This window comes from Spermophilus citellus (genome assembly GCF_964194105.1).
Source record: "Spermophilus citellus genome assembly, chromosome: 7".
In the NCBI taxonomy this organism is placed as follows: Eukaryota; Metazoa; Chordata; class Mammalia; order Rodentia; family Sciuridae; genus Spermophilus; species Spermophilus citellus.
Window position 1 is genome coordinate 49,653,087 of NC_138188.1, and position 18,041 is coordinate 49,671,127.

General features: G+C 45.8%; 1 long non-coding RNA gene across 2 annotated transcripts; it reads right to left on the minus strand.

The window, feature by feature from the left end:
* Positions 1-48: 48 nt before the first annotated feature.
* On the minus strand, positions 49-13,644 carry LOC308653498. 2 transcript variants are annotated; one of them, XR_014023055.1, is made up of 3 exons: positions 13,420-13,644; positions 2,540-2,700; positions 49-361 (listed from the first exon to the last, which is right to left on the minus strand). It is a non-coding gene; the product is annotated as an uncharacterized lncRNA (long non-coding RNA). The 2 variants fall into 2 exon arrangements; XR_014023056.1 differs by having other exon boundaries at positions 49-364.
* Positions 13,645-18,041: the final 4,397 nt, after the last annotated feature.

An 18,041-nucleotide genomic window follows, 5' to 3' on the forward strand; every position in this document is an offset into this window, starting at 1 on the left:
GCAAGGTATTAATGTAGCCAATGTTTTCTGGAGGCAGAGTGAGGGAGAATTAGAAATAGGAGACAGGGCAGTAATGAGGGTCTGCATCAGGGTGGCCTGGGAGCAGAGGGAGGTTGCTCTCTTGTGTCCTGTGAGAGGAGAGACAATTATGGGTGGAGACATAGATGGGTTTGCTGTGGGGAAGTAGAAAACTCTGGGCGTTCTCCTTGATGGCTCCTACTTCCCCTGAAGCAGGAGGCAAGGTTGTGTGCAGACAAGAAGAGAAGGAGTAGGCCAGGGGCTCCAGCAGGTCCTCAGCCACTTCTTCATGCTCCTGGGCACATGTTCTTCAGCAGTGAGTGGCACCTGCAAGGCTTCTCCCCTGCTGAGGAGAGAGATGATGGCAGATGATGAGCCAGGGGTTGTGGGTCTCAGATGTGGATGAAGCATAAGCAGGAAGGTGAAGGCTGTGGAGCTGGAGGATTTTGAGAAAGCAAAGAGTGAATGAAGGGCTGTTGTAACAGCCAGATCAAGATGGCAGAGTCACTGCAGAGAAACCTCCTTTCCAAGTACAGATCAAAGCATTCTGGGGCTGGGGCTGGGGCTCAGTGGTAGAGAGCTTGCCTGGCACGTGCGAGGTGCTGGGTTTGATCCTCAGCACCACATGAAAAAATAAATAAAATAAAAGTATTGTGTCCAACTATAACTAATAATAATAACAATAATAATAATAATAATAATAATAATAATAATAATAATAATAAAAAGCATTCTGATCCCAAAGTTAGACAATAACCGCATGGGCCTTGGGAAAGCGGTGACAGGAGAGAAGTTATGTCTTTGTAAGCATCTTGTCTTGGAGAACCACTAAATGATTAGAAGTCAAATGTTAACTCCCAAAGTTGTTGAAAATAAAAAAAAATAGAGAATTTTTTAAAAAATATTTATTTTTAAGTGTAGTTGGACACTTGTAGTTATTTTATTTATTTTTATGTGGTGCTGAGAATTGAACCCAGTGCCTCACACATGCTAGGCAAGTGCTCTACCCCTGAGCTACCACCCCAGCCCAAAATAGAGAATCTTGAAAACCCAAAAAGAAGAGACAAGAGGAGGAGGAACAAGAATGAACTTCATAAAGAGAAAATAAAGAGTGACAAACATAAGCTACTAGGTTCTTATTCCCTGTGAAAAATAAATGGATTTTTAAACTGACCCAAGAATTCTTAGACTTTTAAAAATTCCAGTTTCATGTATTGCTTATGTTATACACCTCAAACAGAATAACACAGATAACAGAGGGATACCAGGAAGTGAGTGACCAAAGAGAGCTGCTTTAGCAATACCAGTATCAGATAAAGGGGGTATTAATTAAAAGTACTTCTGGAAATGGTTTCACACAGATACCAAAACACTCATGACAACAGTGTGACAACCATGAATTTGCCCTTAAAAATGGCTTTTGTGGCCACTTTTTGTTGCCTCTCTGCTGTTCCCAGTGGTGGAGACTCTCTTCCAGGATCCCCTATGCTGGGATTCTCTGGGGGACTGAGCTTCCCCCTAGAAGAGACTGGGAGGTGAAAGCAGATACCAGGCCTCCCGGTAGCAGGAGGGTGGGGGTTGTGTTGGGTGAGGGTTGCTGCAGGAGTCTAGAATCTGTTGTGTTGGAGGGGCCAGTGGCAAGCAGGGACTGGCAGGTTTTCTGTAGGGTTATATTTTTGTTTTTGTTTTTAGTACTGGGGATTGACCCTGGGGTATTTAACCACTGAGCTACATCCCCAGCCCACCCCACCCCACACCCCCCGTCCACTTTTTGTGGTGCTGGGGATTGAACCCAGGGCCATGTGCATGTGAGGCAGGCACTCTACCAACTGTGCCATATCCCCCCCGCCCCCAGCCCTTTTTTTGTATTTTATTTAGAGACAGGATCTTACTGAGTTGCTTAGGGCCTTGCTAAGTTGCTGAGGCTGGCTTTGAATTCCAGATCCTCCTGCCTTATCCTCCTGAGCCACTGGGATTACAGGCACGCACCACCATGCCTGGCTTTAGGATATTTCTTCGGGCTACGTTGCTCATAGTTTAGTGTTGCCTTCGCTTGATGGCTAGCTTCCCACAAGTTCTCTAAGCTGCCCTGAACACTGTAATAGGTTGTTTCTGCTTAACCCAGAGGGAGTTGTCTCCATCTGATGGGGAATGTGCTGTTCTGGGATCCCAATTGGGTGGGGAGTCCTTGCAGGCTTCCTGCCACGGGTGGTAGGTGCAACATGAACTGAAGCACAAGTTGGAATTAGCCAGGTGGAGCAGGAGGAGTAGGAGGGCTCAGAGAAGAAGGAACAGTGTGTGAAGGGGAGCCAGGACATGCAGAACTCCAAGTCAGAATGTCCCTGACACAGGACAATAGTGTGGAAGGATGGCAGAGGTGGTGGCAGCAGTGTCAGGCCATCATCACACATGGCCTCCCTGCTTGCCAGTCTGTGGGATGCAGTGGTAGATTTTGTCTGCTCAACACCTTGGCTGCTTCTCCTCTGACCTTCCCTTCCCGCCCCCTGCCTTAGTACAATACCTTTCTTTTAGGGAGTCACTTCTTCTATCCCTCCATCCGGTGATTCTGATGAGGCTGCCAATCATAGCATCTTCTCCCTGATGATGCGGTGGGCTCTTGTCATAGGTCTGATCACTCATGGTAGCCATTCCTATGCCCGTGGCGACTCATCGAAGATGGGCCTAGGAGAGAATGCAGACCTGTCAGAGTGCTTTCTGGGGATTTTTAAATTTAGGACTGTTTTGCAGAGTTGGAGGTTCTGGTAGTCACTTTCTTCTCCTACCCCCGTCTCCAAGGAGGGGAAGAATTAAATCAAGTAGAAAAAAAGTGCTGAGCAGTGATGGAAGGGGAAGGAAAGAGGCAGAGACAGAAAGAGCAGTGGAGTTCAGCAAGGCCAAGTCAGCACCAGGCCCCATGCCGAGGGCAGCCCTGGTTCCTCAGCTCTGTGTGAGGTCCATCTGGAGGGCCCACTGGCCACCAACTTGACTGCAAGTTGTGGGTCCACACTTTAGTCGACTTTTCTCCTCTCCTTTCATTTGTTTTGTCTAGTGTATCATCTTCCATCAAATCCAAGTATCTTTATTGATTTGACCATGAGGCTATTTCCAACCCGTCAGGCATTATTGGTCAGGACTTGGACAGAAGGAAGTGCGGAGGGAGGTCATGGCCTACACCTGCAGAGGCGGGGAAGATGGCAGATGGCTGTGAACAGGCAGAGAAGTTTACAGAATGCCTAAGGAGGAGCCATTAAGCTCCTTGGCTGGAGCTGAGAGTACTGAGAGTCTCTGCCTCCTCGAGTGCTGACGGAAGGGCACAGAGAAGGAGAAGAGGGTGCTAATGCATGTTCCATGTATGGCTGAAAACAGGGAGGAGGCTGCCGGGGACAAAATCAGGGACAGCCACATGGACACTGGAGTCCTAGCACACACTGCTCTCAGAGCTCACACTAGAAGTGCTGGGAAGAATTGTCATCCCCACTTTCACCTAAACCAACCTCGAGACCTCAGCAGGAAGGAAGCACAAATGGCATCTGAATGAGTTCAAGGGGGATTGGAGAAAACAAAGAGCCGCTGAGCAGGTAGACAGGCAGAACTGTATACAGCTGTCAATTAACAAAAAAAGAAAAAAATTTTTTTTAGCTGTAGATGGACACAATATCTTTATTTATTTATTTTTATGTGGTGCTGAGGATTGAACCCAGTGCCCCACACATGTGAGACAGGTGCTCTACTACTGAGCTACAGCCCCAGCCCCACAGCTGTCAATTTTTAAATGCACACATTTGAGTGCAGTGTGTGTGGTAGTGTATGGGGGTCAGGAATGCTTCTTCCCCTCCTCTTTCTGAGTAGGGATTTTCCTGGTCAATTGGATGCATGTTTAGGAAAGAAACAAGAGTGAAGCCTCATCTTTCAGTGGATTATAGGAAATGCAATAAATCCCATGATAAGAGACTAGAAGAAAAATAATGTGACAGTGTAATTAGATAGCAGTACGAGGAGGTAAAATGGGGTAGAGGGTGCTTTCTAAAGTATTGGAAGAAATTAAAAAAAAAAAAGATTCATGCACTTGACCATACAAGTGCTACAAATGACTACGGGTGTTTACTCCAATAAACTTAGAAAAATTTTGCATCAATGGGAAACACACTGGGTTATTATGTAAAATGCTCATGTGGGTAAATTCAAGCCAGCAGAATATGATTTCTGAGCACCTACTCCAGCTATATATTGAATATTTTGCAAAAATTCACTTAAAAAAAAAAGGCTACAAAGTTGGGCTGGGGATATAGCTCAGTTGGTAGAGTGCTTGCCTTGCATGTTGTTTAAGGCCCTGAGTTCAATCCCCAGCACCACACACACACACAAAAAAGCTACAAAGTGGACGTCTCTAGCTGACCTTGAACTCATGGCAGGTGGGCCTTTTCCTTAGTGTCCATGTCTTTGGAGACTGGGTGAGGCTGGGTACTCCATCACTTACCATCAAAGTCCCCTCAAAGTTTTGTGGGTACAAAGTGCGGCTCTCCTGCCCCAACACAGCAAGTGAACCCAGTGCATGCCTCAGGCATTATTGAGGAGGGCACCCAAAAATTGAGAAAAAAATTGTTAATCAAATGTGAAATTTGATAACCCCAAAATAAAAGCATTAATCATGGGTAACATCCAATATTAGCCTTCCTCACAACATAGTTTTAGCTGAGAGTTGCTTATTTAGCCATATTTATTTTGTGAGGGGCTGGAGGCCAACACACTCTCATTGCTGAGGGCCTCTAAGAGTCTCCCTCCAGCCCATGGGGACAGGGTTCAGCCCCCACCCAACCCAAAAGCCTGTGCTGATAGCCAACCACGGTCATCTAATTTAAAAAGCAGTTTTACAAATTAAATCAATAGCCTCAGAATCTTTTCTTAATCTATTAAATCAAATATTGCAAAAATTTGTAAAAGCTTAAGAATAAATGCATTAAAGGCAGAGCTCTTCCCAAAAGTAAAAAAGTAGAAATTGATACAAATGTTTAACTTGGGGACCTTTCTAATTACATTATATAACGCAACCACTACCAATAGTCTTTATGAAAAATTTTCATGAAGTGGAAAACTGATTATATTATGCAATGCCAATGAAAAAAACTGACATATAAAATCATTTATAAAAAGTTGTCAGCTGGGGCTGGGAAGTGGCTCAAGTGGTAGCGTGCTCGCCTGGCATGCGTGCGGCCCGGGTTCGATCCTCAGCACCACATACAAACAAAGATGTTGTGTCAGCCGAAAAACTAAAAGTAAATATTAAAATTCTAAAAAAAAAATTAAATAAATAAATAAAAAGTTGTCAGCTAGGTGCACACCTGTAATCGCAGCAGTTCTGGAGGCTGAGATAGGAGGATCCCAGTTTCAAAGGCAGCCTCAGCAACTTAGCGAGGCCCTAAGCAACTCAGCGAGACCCTCTCTCAAAATAAAATATAAAAAAGGTCTGGGGATGTGGCTCAATGGTTCAATCCTTGGTACAAAAAAAAAAGTCAGAATAAAAAAGTAGTCTGAGCTGTGAAAAAGTAAAATTTTAAGTGTGTGCAAGAAGTGCAGAAAAGAGACACTTTAAAACATTTAAAGGGACTGGATCTTTATATAATGGTTATATCCATTCTGAATTGATTCTGTGCTTTTATTCCAAGTCAATGTAAGTACTTTTTCCCTTCTCCACCTGGGCTCTAGCTCAGTACTTACCCCCGGTAAACCTCAGTTATTGATTTTCTTCAACTTCTTACATATTCGGTAATTAAGGTGTTCTCTAATGGTAGTATTTTTAGGGTAGAAATAATCCTAAAAAATCTTTATTTTTTGGGGGTAGTACCTGCGATTGAACCCAGGGGCCCTCGGCCACTGAACCACATCCCCAGCCCTATTTTGTATTTTATTTAGAAATAGGGTCTCACTGAGTTGCTTAGCACCTCCTCATTGCTGAGGCTGGCTTTGAATTCAAGATCCTCTTGTCTCAGCCTCTGGAGCTGCTGGGATTACAGGCATGCACCATCGCACCTTAAAATCTTTACTTTTAAAAAGGTATACAAGTCTTGGAAGAGCCTTAAGATAATGAGATTACTGGAAGGTAGACTGGATTCCACATGGAGATACCTGTACTCTGGAGAGCTCAGAGCAGGGGCTTGGGAGAACACCCCTGCCTGGCCTGGACCAGGCAGGGCCTCCAGCACCACCTGGCTCAGAACTCTGCCTGCTGGGAGCCCATGTGATTCAATCCTTGATTTAGGGTGCAGGGCATGGTAGACTATTCAGAGTTTATAAGCTCTGGGTAGATTACTACACCCAGAAATATCCATGTGGGTGCAGACTCTTTGAAGCTTTAAGGAGCTAAATAGCTAAAGAAAATACTGTAATGGAGTGAATCAATGAAGCTCAATACCATAACATTGAAACTCACTCCCTACCTTAAAATGCTCTTGGTGTCCCTATTGCCGAGTGGTCTTTCCTCCAGCTCCTCCAGACCTCTCTGGCTGCTCCTGCCTGCTTTACAGCCCTTCACTCTTCACTGCTCCAAGATACACCTGGTCCATTCAGGCGCTCTGCTCTTTTCTCTACACCCCTCCCTGGGCAATCTCACTTCCTCTATTAGTTCCTGGTATCTTTTTGTTAGAGTTTGGATTGGGAATGTCCCCCAAAGGCTCATGTGTTGATGGGTTGATCCATAGCGGGTGACACTAATATTAAGGAGGTGGTAGAAGATTTAGGAGAGGGGGCCTGGTTGGAAGAGGTAGGTCACTGGGAGTGTGTCTTTGAAGGGTAGATTTTGTCCCTTGAAACTTTTCTCTCTCTCTCTCTGCTTCCTGGATGCCATGAGTGGAGCAACTTTCCTGTGCTCTGTCTGAGGAAAGTCATGAGAGTCTGCTTCATTCAGGCCCAGAACAGTAGAATTGGCTGACCATGGACTGGATCCTCTGAAACCATGAGCCAAAAACAAATCTTTCTTCCTTCAAGCTGAATTTCTCAGGTATTCTGTTACAGCAACAGAAAGCTGACTAACACTACTCCATATCCTAATCACTCTCTAATAGCCCCTAGGATGAGTTAGAAATAAGACTCTTCATTAGCCTTCATTTTTGAATAGCAGATGGTTCTTAGAAACGTTTATCAAGGGAAATGCACTTAAAATGAAGAGCTACCCTTTGATTACCTTTTCTACCAGCTTGTCTGAAAGCTCAAATTTCTATACAACAATGCAGAAACCGTCTCCTACTTTCCCTGTGCTTCCTCTGAAGGCATCTCCCCACAATGTGAGTAGTGGTCATGGCAACATAGTACTTCAGAAGTACGTGGACAAACAACACGACTCAAGAGACACTTGGGGGTACCATCACGCCAGGGCCTGACAGCTGGCACTCCCTCGCAGGTGAAAGGGGATGACTTGGTAGCCCACGTTCCCTTCCCAAACACTCTGCCTTTCCTTGCAAGTGGTCGGGGTCACTGTGGTTCTCACCTCTTGACCTGAGGTGGAGGCCTGATGTGGCCATCGCCTCGGATCTGTTACGCCAGCTACTTCTCCTTCCTCTTTGCCTCTCTGAGTCTCTCTTGGCTCTTTCAGGGAATTCTTTGTCAGCTGCACAGACTGCCAATCATTTCTGCTTAATAGATACACGTGAGTGTCAGCTGTGTGGGAAAAGCCACATGAGGCACTGAGGAGAGAGGGATAACGGGATGGGATTTTCAGAAGTCATTCTGTCCCCTTTGCCTGGTTTCCAGGCCTGGCTGGAGCTGTCAGCCTCGGTTCCCAAACATGATTGCTCTGTGTCTGGAGTTCAAGGTCAAAATCAGACACTGGTGAGTTTGTTCCTTTTTCTTGGTACCGACGACTGAACTCAGGGGCACTCAGCCACTAACCCACATCCCCAGCCCTTTTTGTATTTTATTTAGAGACAGGGTCTCACTGAGTTGCTTAGGGCCTTGCTAAATTGCTGAAGCTGGTTTTGAACTCTAGATCCTCCTGCCTTAGCCTCCTGAGCTGCTGGGATTACAGGCGTGTGCCAGCATACTCAGATGTGAGTTTGTTCTTGATCCCAACCTTTATTGCAACTTTGATTCATTGGTACAAATTTGGGTATAAAAAAACCTGAATTCAAGCCGGATGCAGTGGTGCACACCTGTAATCCCAGTGGCTCAGGAGGCTGAGGCAAGAGGATCAGGAGTTCAAAACTAGTCTCAGCAATGGTGAGGCACTGAGCAACTCAGTGAGACCCTGTCTCTAAATAAAATACAAAATAGGGCTGGGGATGTGGCTCAGTAGTTGAGTGACCCTGAGTTCAGTCCCTGGTACAAAAACAAAAACAAAACAAAAACCCAAACCCTGAATTCAAAATGAAACATTCCAAATGCTCCCCAGCCACTTCAGCCTCTTTGAAATCTTCTTTCTTAGATCAAACACTGCCTCTCCATCTAGCAACCTTCTCAGGCAGTAACCCGCATATATCATCACTTCACATTGACAGTTGACTTTTTGTGGAACTAAGTGGAAAAGATTGAGACACCCCAAGATTGTAACCAGCCTATTGTTATTGTTCCCCCTTTCACAGCAAGTTAGAAAGCCTGACGATAATTCTTCATTATTATCAAATACTGGCATTGCTTTTAACCTTCAGATGTAATTTTTTGCTTCAAGTTGCAAGCAAAGGGATGCAGACATTATTTTGCATTCATTAAAACTAGCTTTGTGTTTTCCTCATGAATTTACCACTTGGTACCACATGAAAGCTCCTTGTGAATACTCAATGCATGGAGCCAATGTCATCTATTTAAGAGCAGGAAGGGTTCCATGGGGTATAGACCCAGCTGATGAGGAGCTGTGAATGGCACCCACTCCCCGCCACAGCAGCACCATCTGCAGTGAGAAGCTGGAGCCCCTCCAAGTGCTCACCCTCTCCTTCAGAACTTGGGCCTGCCTTGGAAAGCATGCTCCTCCGATGCAAAGGGTTGGGCACACACACACACCAACAGCTCCTGTGCATGCAAAATGTGCAGATGGCCAAAGGAAAAGGAGCCAGGACTGGTACTCAGACCATTCGCCCTGAGAACTCCTAAAAGCCACAGAGAGAGATCCTATGGAAAAAACAGCCTCTCTCAGAACTTGTCACTGGAACTTTAGAAACTGTGGTTTAGTAAAAGTCAAGAAAAACTGCTTGTAGAACTTCACTTTGGAAAAAAAAAAAGACTCCTTTTGAAAACAAACATCTGAAAGGAAACAGTTTTAGCCAGCAGTCTCATCACCAGGATCTTTTTTTTTTTTTTCCTGTAAGTCTCCCACCACATACGGACCACGTTGTTCTTGACTGATGTGGTACCAGATAGCTGAAGGGTGGGCCTCCTTAAATTGATGAACAGCTGCCTGATTCTTTTTAGGAAGGGAAAATAAGTAGAGTTTAAGGGTAAGCACTGTGCAGTAAGTTCGAATACATTTTCAGATATTTAGTATGCTCGTAGTACCTACAGATACAGAGATTTGCAACAGATATCACCGACCTTTTCATTAAGACCATTTATTTCAGTCTACCTTACAGAATTAAAGTGCTCAGATTTTCAGACCACATTTAGGTCTGAGCGCAACCAGATTCAGAATCCGCCTTGGCCACGTGAAGGTGCAGGAGAGAGCTAGTTAAGCCACTTGACTCACATCCTGGGGTATCAACTGCACAGTGAAGGAAGGCCTAGCTTTAGTCACAGTGTGGAATTTGAGGGTGCTGCTCAGGAGGTCGCTGGAGATGGGGTGCCCCTAAAGTTGAAAGGTGCCTCTTTAGGCATTTGGATAGCAATAAAACCCAGGGCACTGAGGAGACTGCTTAAGGAGGATGCACAGAGAGAAGGGTGAGGGTGGTCAGCAGGGTCAGTGCTGCCAAGTCAAGTCAGGTAATGAGCAAGGCGCGGTGGCACATGCCTGTAATCCCAGTGGCTGGGAGCGGAGGTGGCTGAAACAGGAGGATCCAGAGTTCAAAATCAGCCTCAGGAACTTATCGAGGCCCTGAGCAACTAACTCAGCAAGACCTTGTCTCTAAATAAAATACAAAATAGGGCTGGGGATGTGGCTCAGTGCTTAAGTGTTCCTGGGTTCAATCCCTGGGGGAGGAGGGGATCAGGTAATCTTAAAAGGGGGACTTCCATTGAAAACCTCTGGGACTTTGAGGCAGTGGGAGGTGGGGGGGGGGGACTTACCAATGAAAACCTCTGGGACTTTGAGGCAGTGGGAGGTGGTAGGGCGTGGAGGGCTGAGGAGCCAGCGCACTCCAGAGGCAGAGGGGCAGAGCAGTGGGAAGGAAGGCAGCCTGTCAAGTCTGACCCTGAGGGAGGACAGGTGGGGTAGCTAGAGGGACGGTTAATTTAGACCAGCATTTTTTAATGCTGGCTGCAGTTAGAATCACCTGGGGAGTTTGAAAAAATTTTTGGCACCTAGGCCCTCCTCATGACAATTTTGACTTAGCTGTTATGAGGTACAGCGTGGGCACTATAACATGTTTAAACTCTCCCAGGTGGTCTTAATGAGAAGCCAGAGCTGAGAACAACTGGGGGAAAAAAAATTCTTTAAAAGCTGAGAGTGAGCGAGGCATGACTAAATGTGAAGAGCGAGCCTTGGAGAAGGGCTGCCGGGGACACACAGAGGCCGAGGCCCAGGCCGAGGTAAGTGACCGGCTGGCTTCTAGGGGAGCCCGGGCTCCAGTCCCACAGCAGGAGAAGACCTGTGGTGGGAGCGGAGTGTGGGGCTCAGGGTCTGCTGCTGGGAAGGCAGGGCCCCCTTGTTCCCTATGAATCAGCCAGAGCAACCGGGAGAGGACACCCCTGAGAGTGCCTGGAGCAAGGAGGACAGAGCCTGGTGGCTCCCGCAGAACATGAGGAAAAGCAGCCCTAGTGCAGCACCAAGTTTACATTTCCACATCCTGTTGTTAGGAGAATTCAAAGCTGGAACAGTTAAGACCCTGGGAAGTGCTAGGCTTGATTGGGGGGGCGGGTAGCAAATAAACCAATGAAATCTCTGTAAATAGTTTCTCTGTCTGTTCTGGGTTCTGACCCCAGGGCACTGTACCACATTTAGGTCTGAGGGCATCCAGATTCAGAATCAGCCTTAGCCACGTGAAGGTGCAGGAGAGAGCTAGTTAAGCCACTTGACTCGCATCCTGAGGTATCAACTGCATAGTGAAGAAAGACCTGGCTTCAGTCACAGCGTGGAATTTGAGGATGCTGCTCAGGAGATGGGGTGCCCCTAAAGTTGAAAGGTGCCTCTTTAGGTGTTTGGATAGCAATAAAACCCAGGGCACTGAGGAGACTGCTTAAGGAGGATGCACAGAGAGAAGGGTGAGGGTGGTCAGCAGGGTCTGACTGTACCACTGAGCCTCATCCCTAGCCCCCCCCCCGCTTTTAAATATGAGACAGGGTCTCACTGTGTTGCTGAGGCTGGCCTGGAATGTGCCATCCTCCTGCCTTGGCTCCTGAGTCATTGGATGACAGGGAAGGGCCACCATACCCTAATAGTTACATTCTGTAACTAAAAGACAAAACCAAAAATGAACAAAACCCATTACCGGTTGAAAACTTTGGAGTCCCTAATAAAGAGAATACCATTCTACATATTTAAATGAGTAAAAAAGAATTCACATTTGTGTTATATTTGCTCCCTAAAAACATCACAGGACCTTCCTCCCAGGGTTTGCAGGGAGATGCTTACAAAACTACTCACAGACTGATTTCCACACTGCCCACAGAGGCCTGGCCTATACACACAACCTACCTGGCTTTTAAACCAGGTAACCGGTGTTTGTGTGGATGCCATCTGGCCATTATGTAGTGGTGGGAAGAGCAGGTCTGAGAGAGTCCTCTGACCTAGCTGGGTGGTGCTGCAGGGACCCTGGTCAGCCCTGCAGGAGCAGGGGCCTCTGGGAAAAGGCTCTGCGGGGACTGTGGCTTCACAGCTCTCTCCCAACACAATCCTTAGAGGCTTTGGTAGTGACCAAGGGCTCACTCTCATGAGCCCAGCAGGGAAAGGGTCCTGTCTGGTCCAGAGAGCAGGTTCATGGCCAGAAGCCAAGGTGTGAAGCCACCGAGGAGACCTGCCTGTGACCTACCTCCACTCTTTGTGGCTCTTACTTGGTAGCACTGCCTCAGGAATTTCCTAAACTCCTGCCCTCACCGCTGCTTGTCCTTTGTGGGGTGGGTGGGGGGTGGGGTGGGGGGCTGCTCTGCATCTCTTGGCGAGAGGACACCTCTTTTTCCTTGAAGCTAGTATCCCCAGGCAGCCTTCCCTCTTACCACAGTGGTCCTCCAGGTGTCTTCTCCTTTTTCCCTCAGACACAGTGGAGTAAGTGGAGTACATACCTTAAACCTCAAGCCAAAGTACTTCTTGGCCTAAAGAACTTCAAGCATTTCGATTAAAAAAAAAAAAAAAAAAAAAGCATGCTTTGCTCTTTAGAGGCAGAGAGCTCCCTGGGATGCTGCTGCCCTGGCCACACAGGCCAAGCTCTGCCAGAGGAAGGCTGCCATTCCCTCCTGTGCCTTTCTCTGAGCCAATTTTTAAATGCTCAGCAGATGAAAACTCATCTTCTTGGGGAGGATGCGAAAACAGTCTGTATAATAAACTGAAGAAGCAAGAGTGTCACGGGCACCAGATTCTTAATACATTTGCCAGTTTGATGAATGAATGAAGACAAGCAGATTTCTTTAATAATTGAAAAAAATTCTCCTCCCACTCACTGACATTTTTTACTGCCTTCACTAGAATTGCACCAGTATGTATATGGCAGAGCTAGGTGCAAAGGCCTGGATCAAAGCCCTGGAGCCCACAGGGACTAGCAAAGCAAGGCCTTCACCTCCTCATGAGCTCTCATCACAGATGTGGTGAGGTGAGGAAAGAGGCTTACAGAGCAAAGACCAAAAGAATGGACCTCCACGTGGTGCGTCAGTCCAATCCTACCATCGAGGGGTCCTCGGCATTTAGATGGCTGGTGCTCCCAAGAGGGAGATGGGTAGTGAGTGCATGCTACAGGTCCTGACATAACACAGTGAGCTCCTCTTTCCAAAGAGAATATGATGGGTTCATGTTTGGTTATTTTTAAACATTGATTCAGGTTGCATGTGGGTTCATCGCTGTACAGAGCCACATTGAAAAGAAAATCTGGCCGGGCATGGTGGTGCACATCTGTAATCCCAGTGGTGCAGGAGGCTGAGAAAGGAGGATTGCAAGTTCAAAGCCAGCCTCAGCAATGGTGAGGCACCAAGCAATTCAGTGAGACCCTGTCTCTAAATAAAACACAAAATAGGGCTGGGATGTGACTCGGTGGTTGAGTTCAATCCCTGGTTACTCGCCCCCCGCCCCCCCCAAAAAAAGAAAGAAAATCTGTCTTTGAAACCTTGAAGCTTAATGCATACCTTTGTCTTGAAGAAACAATCTGGATACATGGCACCTTACAGATCCCAGAGATCCTCTTTGCATGGAATTCTGTTCTGCAGCTCATCATTCAGGGCCCCTTCCAAAGCTCTCCTATTTCCTCTGGTCCACGCAGTGGTGGTCTCTTTGCTTCCTCTGCTGTGCTTCTTCCACGTAGGTTCCCAGCCACAGCTTCTGCCCCCGCTTGCCAGTTCCACCAATCTGCTCCAGGACAGCTCCTCACCCTGGCTTCCCACAGAGCAGTGTGTACAGGGCTCTTGGAAGTGTGCCTCCCCTTGGACTCTTGTGTAAAAGACTGCGGGACATTTCTGGTGAATTAAATTCTCCACCCTGTTCTGCAAGCGTTCCTGGGTGGAGAAATTTCTCTCTGGGGACAGCTTGGAGAGCCAGAGAAGTGAGAGTGAGGGACCAAGCCGGCTTGCTTTCCTATGGGTCAGCTCACTAGGGACACCTGTGGAGATTAAAATGGGAACCCCAGATGCAACCTGTTGGTGGCAACCTAAGCAAATGCTTTTTCCCATGAGGCTGGTGGTATAGGCTTCAAGTTTCAGTTAGCCCTCCCAGGGTCCCCATTCTGATCTTCTGGGGCCCTACAGAATGTAATCACTTCCTCTCACCTGAAACCCTGTGCCAGCCTGTGAGGCTATCTCCTGAGGATATTCATGTTCTTCGGCCTGGTATCTCCATTCCCAGGAATCCAGCCAAAGAGATAATCAGAGATGTGGACAAGTATTTATGCAAATATTGCACTGGTATAACATCGAAGAAGTGAGTGTAGCCTAAGTATCACCAAATCAAGAAATGGTTAAACATGTTTGATTAAAGTTATCTGACAGCATGTTGTACATCTGCTAGAATGTGGGTAGCAAAGCATATTTAATGACATAAAATGTTTTTGGTTTAGTGTTAAATAAAAATCACAAATGAAAAAAATTTGAGGGGGTACTGGAGATTGAACCCAGGAGTGCTTTACCACTAAGCTACATTCTCAGCCCTTTTATTTTTTTATTTTGAGACCAGGTCTTGCTAAGTTGCTGAGAGTGTCTTAAAACTTGCAATCCTCTTGTCTAGGTCTCCCTTGTCACTAGGATGACAAGCTTGTATCACTGCACCCAGCAAATAAATACAGAAATCCTTAGTTTTCTTTTAATTTTTTATGGCACTGGGGATTGAACCCAAGGTCTCCTACATGCTAGGCAAGTGCTCTACCATTGAATCGCATTGCCAGCCTGAAAAGTTTTAAGGAATGGTAATTTTGTATAAATATACATGTGTGTATGTATTCAGAAATGTATGCACATTTGCTTAACCCTCAACAGTAGAAATATGGTTATTTATGTTTCTGCACTTTCTCATGAATATGTTTGTTTTGTAATTCATAAATGAATAAATATCATTGTAAAATAAATGGGGGAAAAAGGTGTTTTTTAGCAGAGGAATTGCTGATGAAGAAAGCAGAAGGTAACTGGAATGGTGAAGTGAACCAAGATGCAGCCTAGGCCCAGCCCCCTGAGAGCCACATCTCGTCTGGTCTCTGGGTCCTGGTCCTGGTCCTGGTCCTGGGTCCTGGGCCTGGTGAGTGTGTGAGCGAGTGCCCCTGGTCACCCTGCCCTGCTCCTTCCCCTCTAGGATCCTGCTGCCTGTGGTGATGTAACCTAGGACCTGGCACCTGTTTGTGGGCATTTCCTGGCCTGCAGTACCCCCCCCCCCTTCCTGCTGTGCAGTTGAGGGAGCTGACCTCTCTCACCCTACTACTTGTGGCCTCCATGTGCCAGCTTTGCCTGTCAGACACTCTGTCCCTCGACCAACCGCAGTGATTGGTTCTGCCTGATCAGCAGAGTCCTCACTGGTCATTATCTTCTGGAGTGACCAGGAGAAATGCCATCTCCGTCACTGGGATCAGAGCTGCACAGATGACCCAGCGTCCTTTCAGGAAAGCACCAGCAATGTCCACATTGGAGAGAATGATGCCAACAGGGAAGGAGACCAGGCGAGAGGACCAGAAGTCCAAAGGCAAACTGGAGCCCCTGGGCTCCCCAGTTTGGAGCTAATGCCTCCCCCCATCTCCCCCCTGCTTTCTTATCTGTTTCAAATTTCTTTCCTGTTCATTTTTTTCTTAAGTGTGTTCAGGCAGGACTGGTAACCCAGGGAGTTCTGACTCAGGCTTTTCTTTCCACTGGATTTTGTGGCCTGGTTATTAAAAGGAACCACTTGGCTCTTCTAGGTCAAGTGAGGCTGGCTTCCCTAGAGACCCTCATGACTTGGGGACATTATCTCAATTGCACTTTTCCCTCTGCATCTGACCATTTTCTGTCCTTATCGGCTGGGAACTTCTCTCCTCTTTGCCAGTAAAGAAGTGAGATCAGAAATGCATCACTCGATATTTGCAGGCACTAAAAATTATATTTTGAAAGCATTTTAAATGACATGGGAAAATAGTTATAATATATGACCTCAATTATTTTAAACGTATAGTACCTAATCATGGAAAAATATTAGGAGGAGATATATCAAAATATTCAGTGGTTATATGTGAATGATAAGATCATGGATGATTTATATATCACAGTCTCTCATGTTATAAATGGACATAATTATTTTGTGATTAGAAAATAAGAGTTATTAAATACATAAATTATACATTCATCTAAAAGGCCATTTTGTAGTCACTTAAAAGAATGTTTTAGAGACATTTTTATTGACAATGAAAAATGCTCATAATAGAAATATTGGAAAAGTAGTCAAAACTCAATATACCATGGATTATACATGTACAAATAGATATATGGGAGTAACTACAGAAATTATTTCAAAATATTAATAAAAGCTCTCTCTGGGTTGTGAGATCACAGTTAATTTTTCTTTTCTTTTTTGTATGTGTTTCTGTTTTCCATCTTTCCGAATCAGAATTCTTTTACAGTCATAATTGTTTAGAATTCTCCAGGGAGGCAGAATCAGCAGTATGCAGACACATGCATATTAATGGATTAATGCAGGAGCTACCTCATGTGATTATGGAGGCTGAGAAGTCCCACAGTCTGCTGTCTGCCAGGAAAGCTGGTGATGTGGCTCCAATCCTAGCCCAGAGACCTGTGACCCAGGGGAGCCACAGTGTGAGTCGAGGCCAAGCCCGAAGGTGGCATCAGGAGTGCCAGCATCTGAAGGCAGGAGAAGATGGGTGTCCCAGCTCCTGAAGAAAGCAAATTTGCCCTTCCTCTGCCTTTTTGTTCTATTAGGGCCCTCAAGAGATTGGATGATGCCCACTGGCATTACTAAGGGAGGACCTTCTTTACTCAATCCACTGATTCAAATGTCTCTTCCAGAAGCACCCTGACAGACACACTGAGAAATGATGTTTCACCAGCTATCTGGGCACTCCTACTCCAGTCAAATTGATACATGAGGTCAACCATCACAATAACAAGATAACTATGGAGAACAGACAAAGCTCCTTCTGCTTTCCATCATTTTGATACAGGGAGTTGGGCTTCTTTCCTACTTCCCTCAGAACAGGAGCCAAAATCCCCTCTGTCTTTGCTGAAGAAAGGAGTGGATGGAGGCCCCTATGCTGGGCAGAGGCTGCCGCCTATTAAACTTCATCAGAGAGGACATCTTCCTGCAGCCAAGCTTCCCCTGCCTTTTCTCCCAATTAGGCTGCATGCATGCACACCCACACATGCCCTTACACAATTTTTTTTATCTACAAATAATTGAAGCAGAATTTCTCAGGAGGGAGGAACTAAGCCTGGGAAGGTAGCAAAATTAAAAAAAAAATATTTACGCAATATATTTTGAATGTATGCCATGTGTCTTGCACTTTGCTAAGTATTTTGCATACATTTTCTTATTTAATCTTTATAGCATCTCTATAAAGTAACCTCCTGTGACTTATATAGGTTAGCAAAATGGAGTCTTTAGATGAAGCATCTCTCCAACTTCATACAACTAGTACCTGGAATTTGAGTCAAGGCAGCCTTATCTGAAAGGCAGATTTATCTGAAAAAGTTATCTTGGTTTTGCCCATACTTTAATCAGTATGTATATAACACACTGTGCTTTTGCATTAACTCCTATACTTGCTTGCTTACTTTTTGCCAAGGGGTGGATACCAGAGATTGAACTCAGGGCGCTTGACCACTGAGCCACATCCCCAGCCCTGCTTTGTATTTTATTTAGAGATAGGGTCTTACTGAGTTGCTTAACAGCCTCGATTTTGCTGAGGCTAGCTTTGAACTTGCGATCTGCCTGCCTCAGCCTCCCGTGCTTTCTTACTTGAGCACTGGTGAAACTCCTGCAAGGGGTGGTCAGGGGAAAAGTGTTCATTCTATTTCCTTGTTCATTATATGACTCTGCACCATTTCCTGATGTTCATCAGTGTAACATTAATGGTTGATGCACAACAGAATGAAGATTTCTTTGGACCAAGAATTTATAAAAAGTGATGGTAGAAAAGGATGAACTTCCATGTAAGTGATTGGAGCTTGGACTTTATCCAGTGTAGTGTGTAGTTTTCGATAACTCTGCTCCTACCAGCCACTGTATGGATCCATGCACTGTGTATCCCCTAATTTAATGTGTTTGCTGTAAAAACTCTGCATCTGTT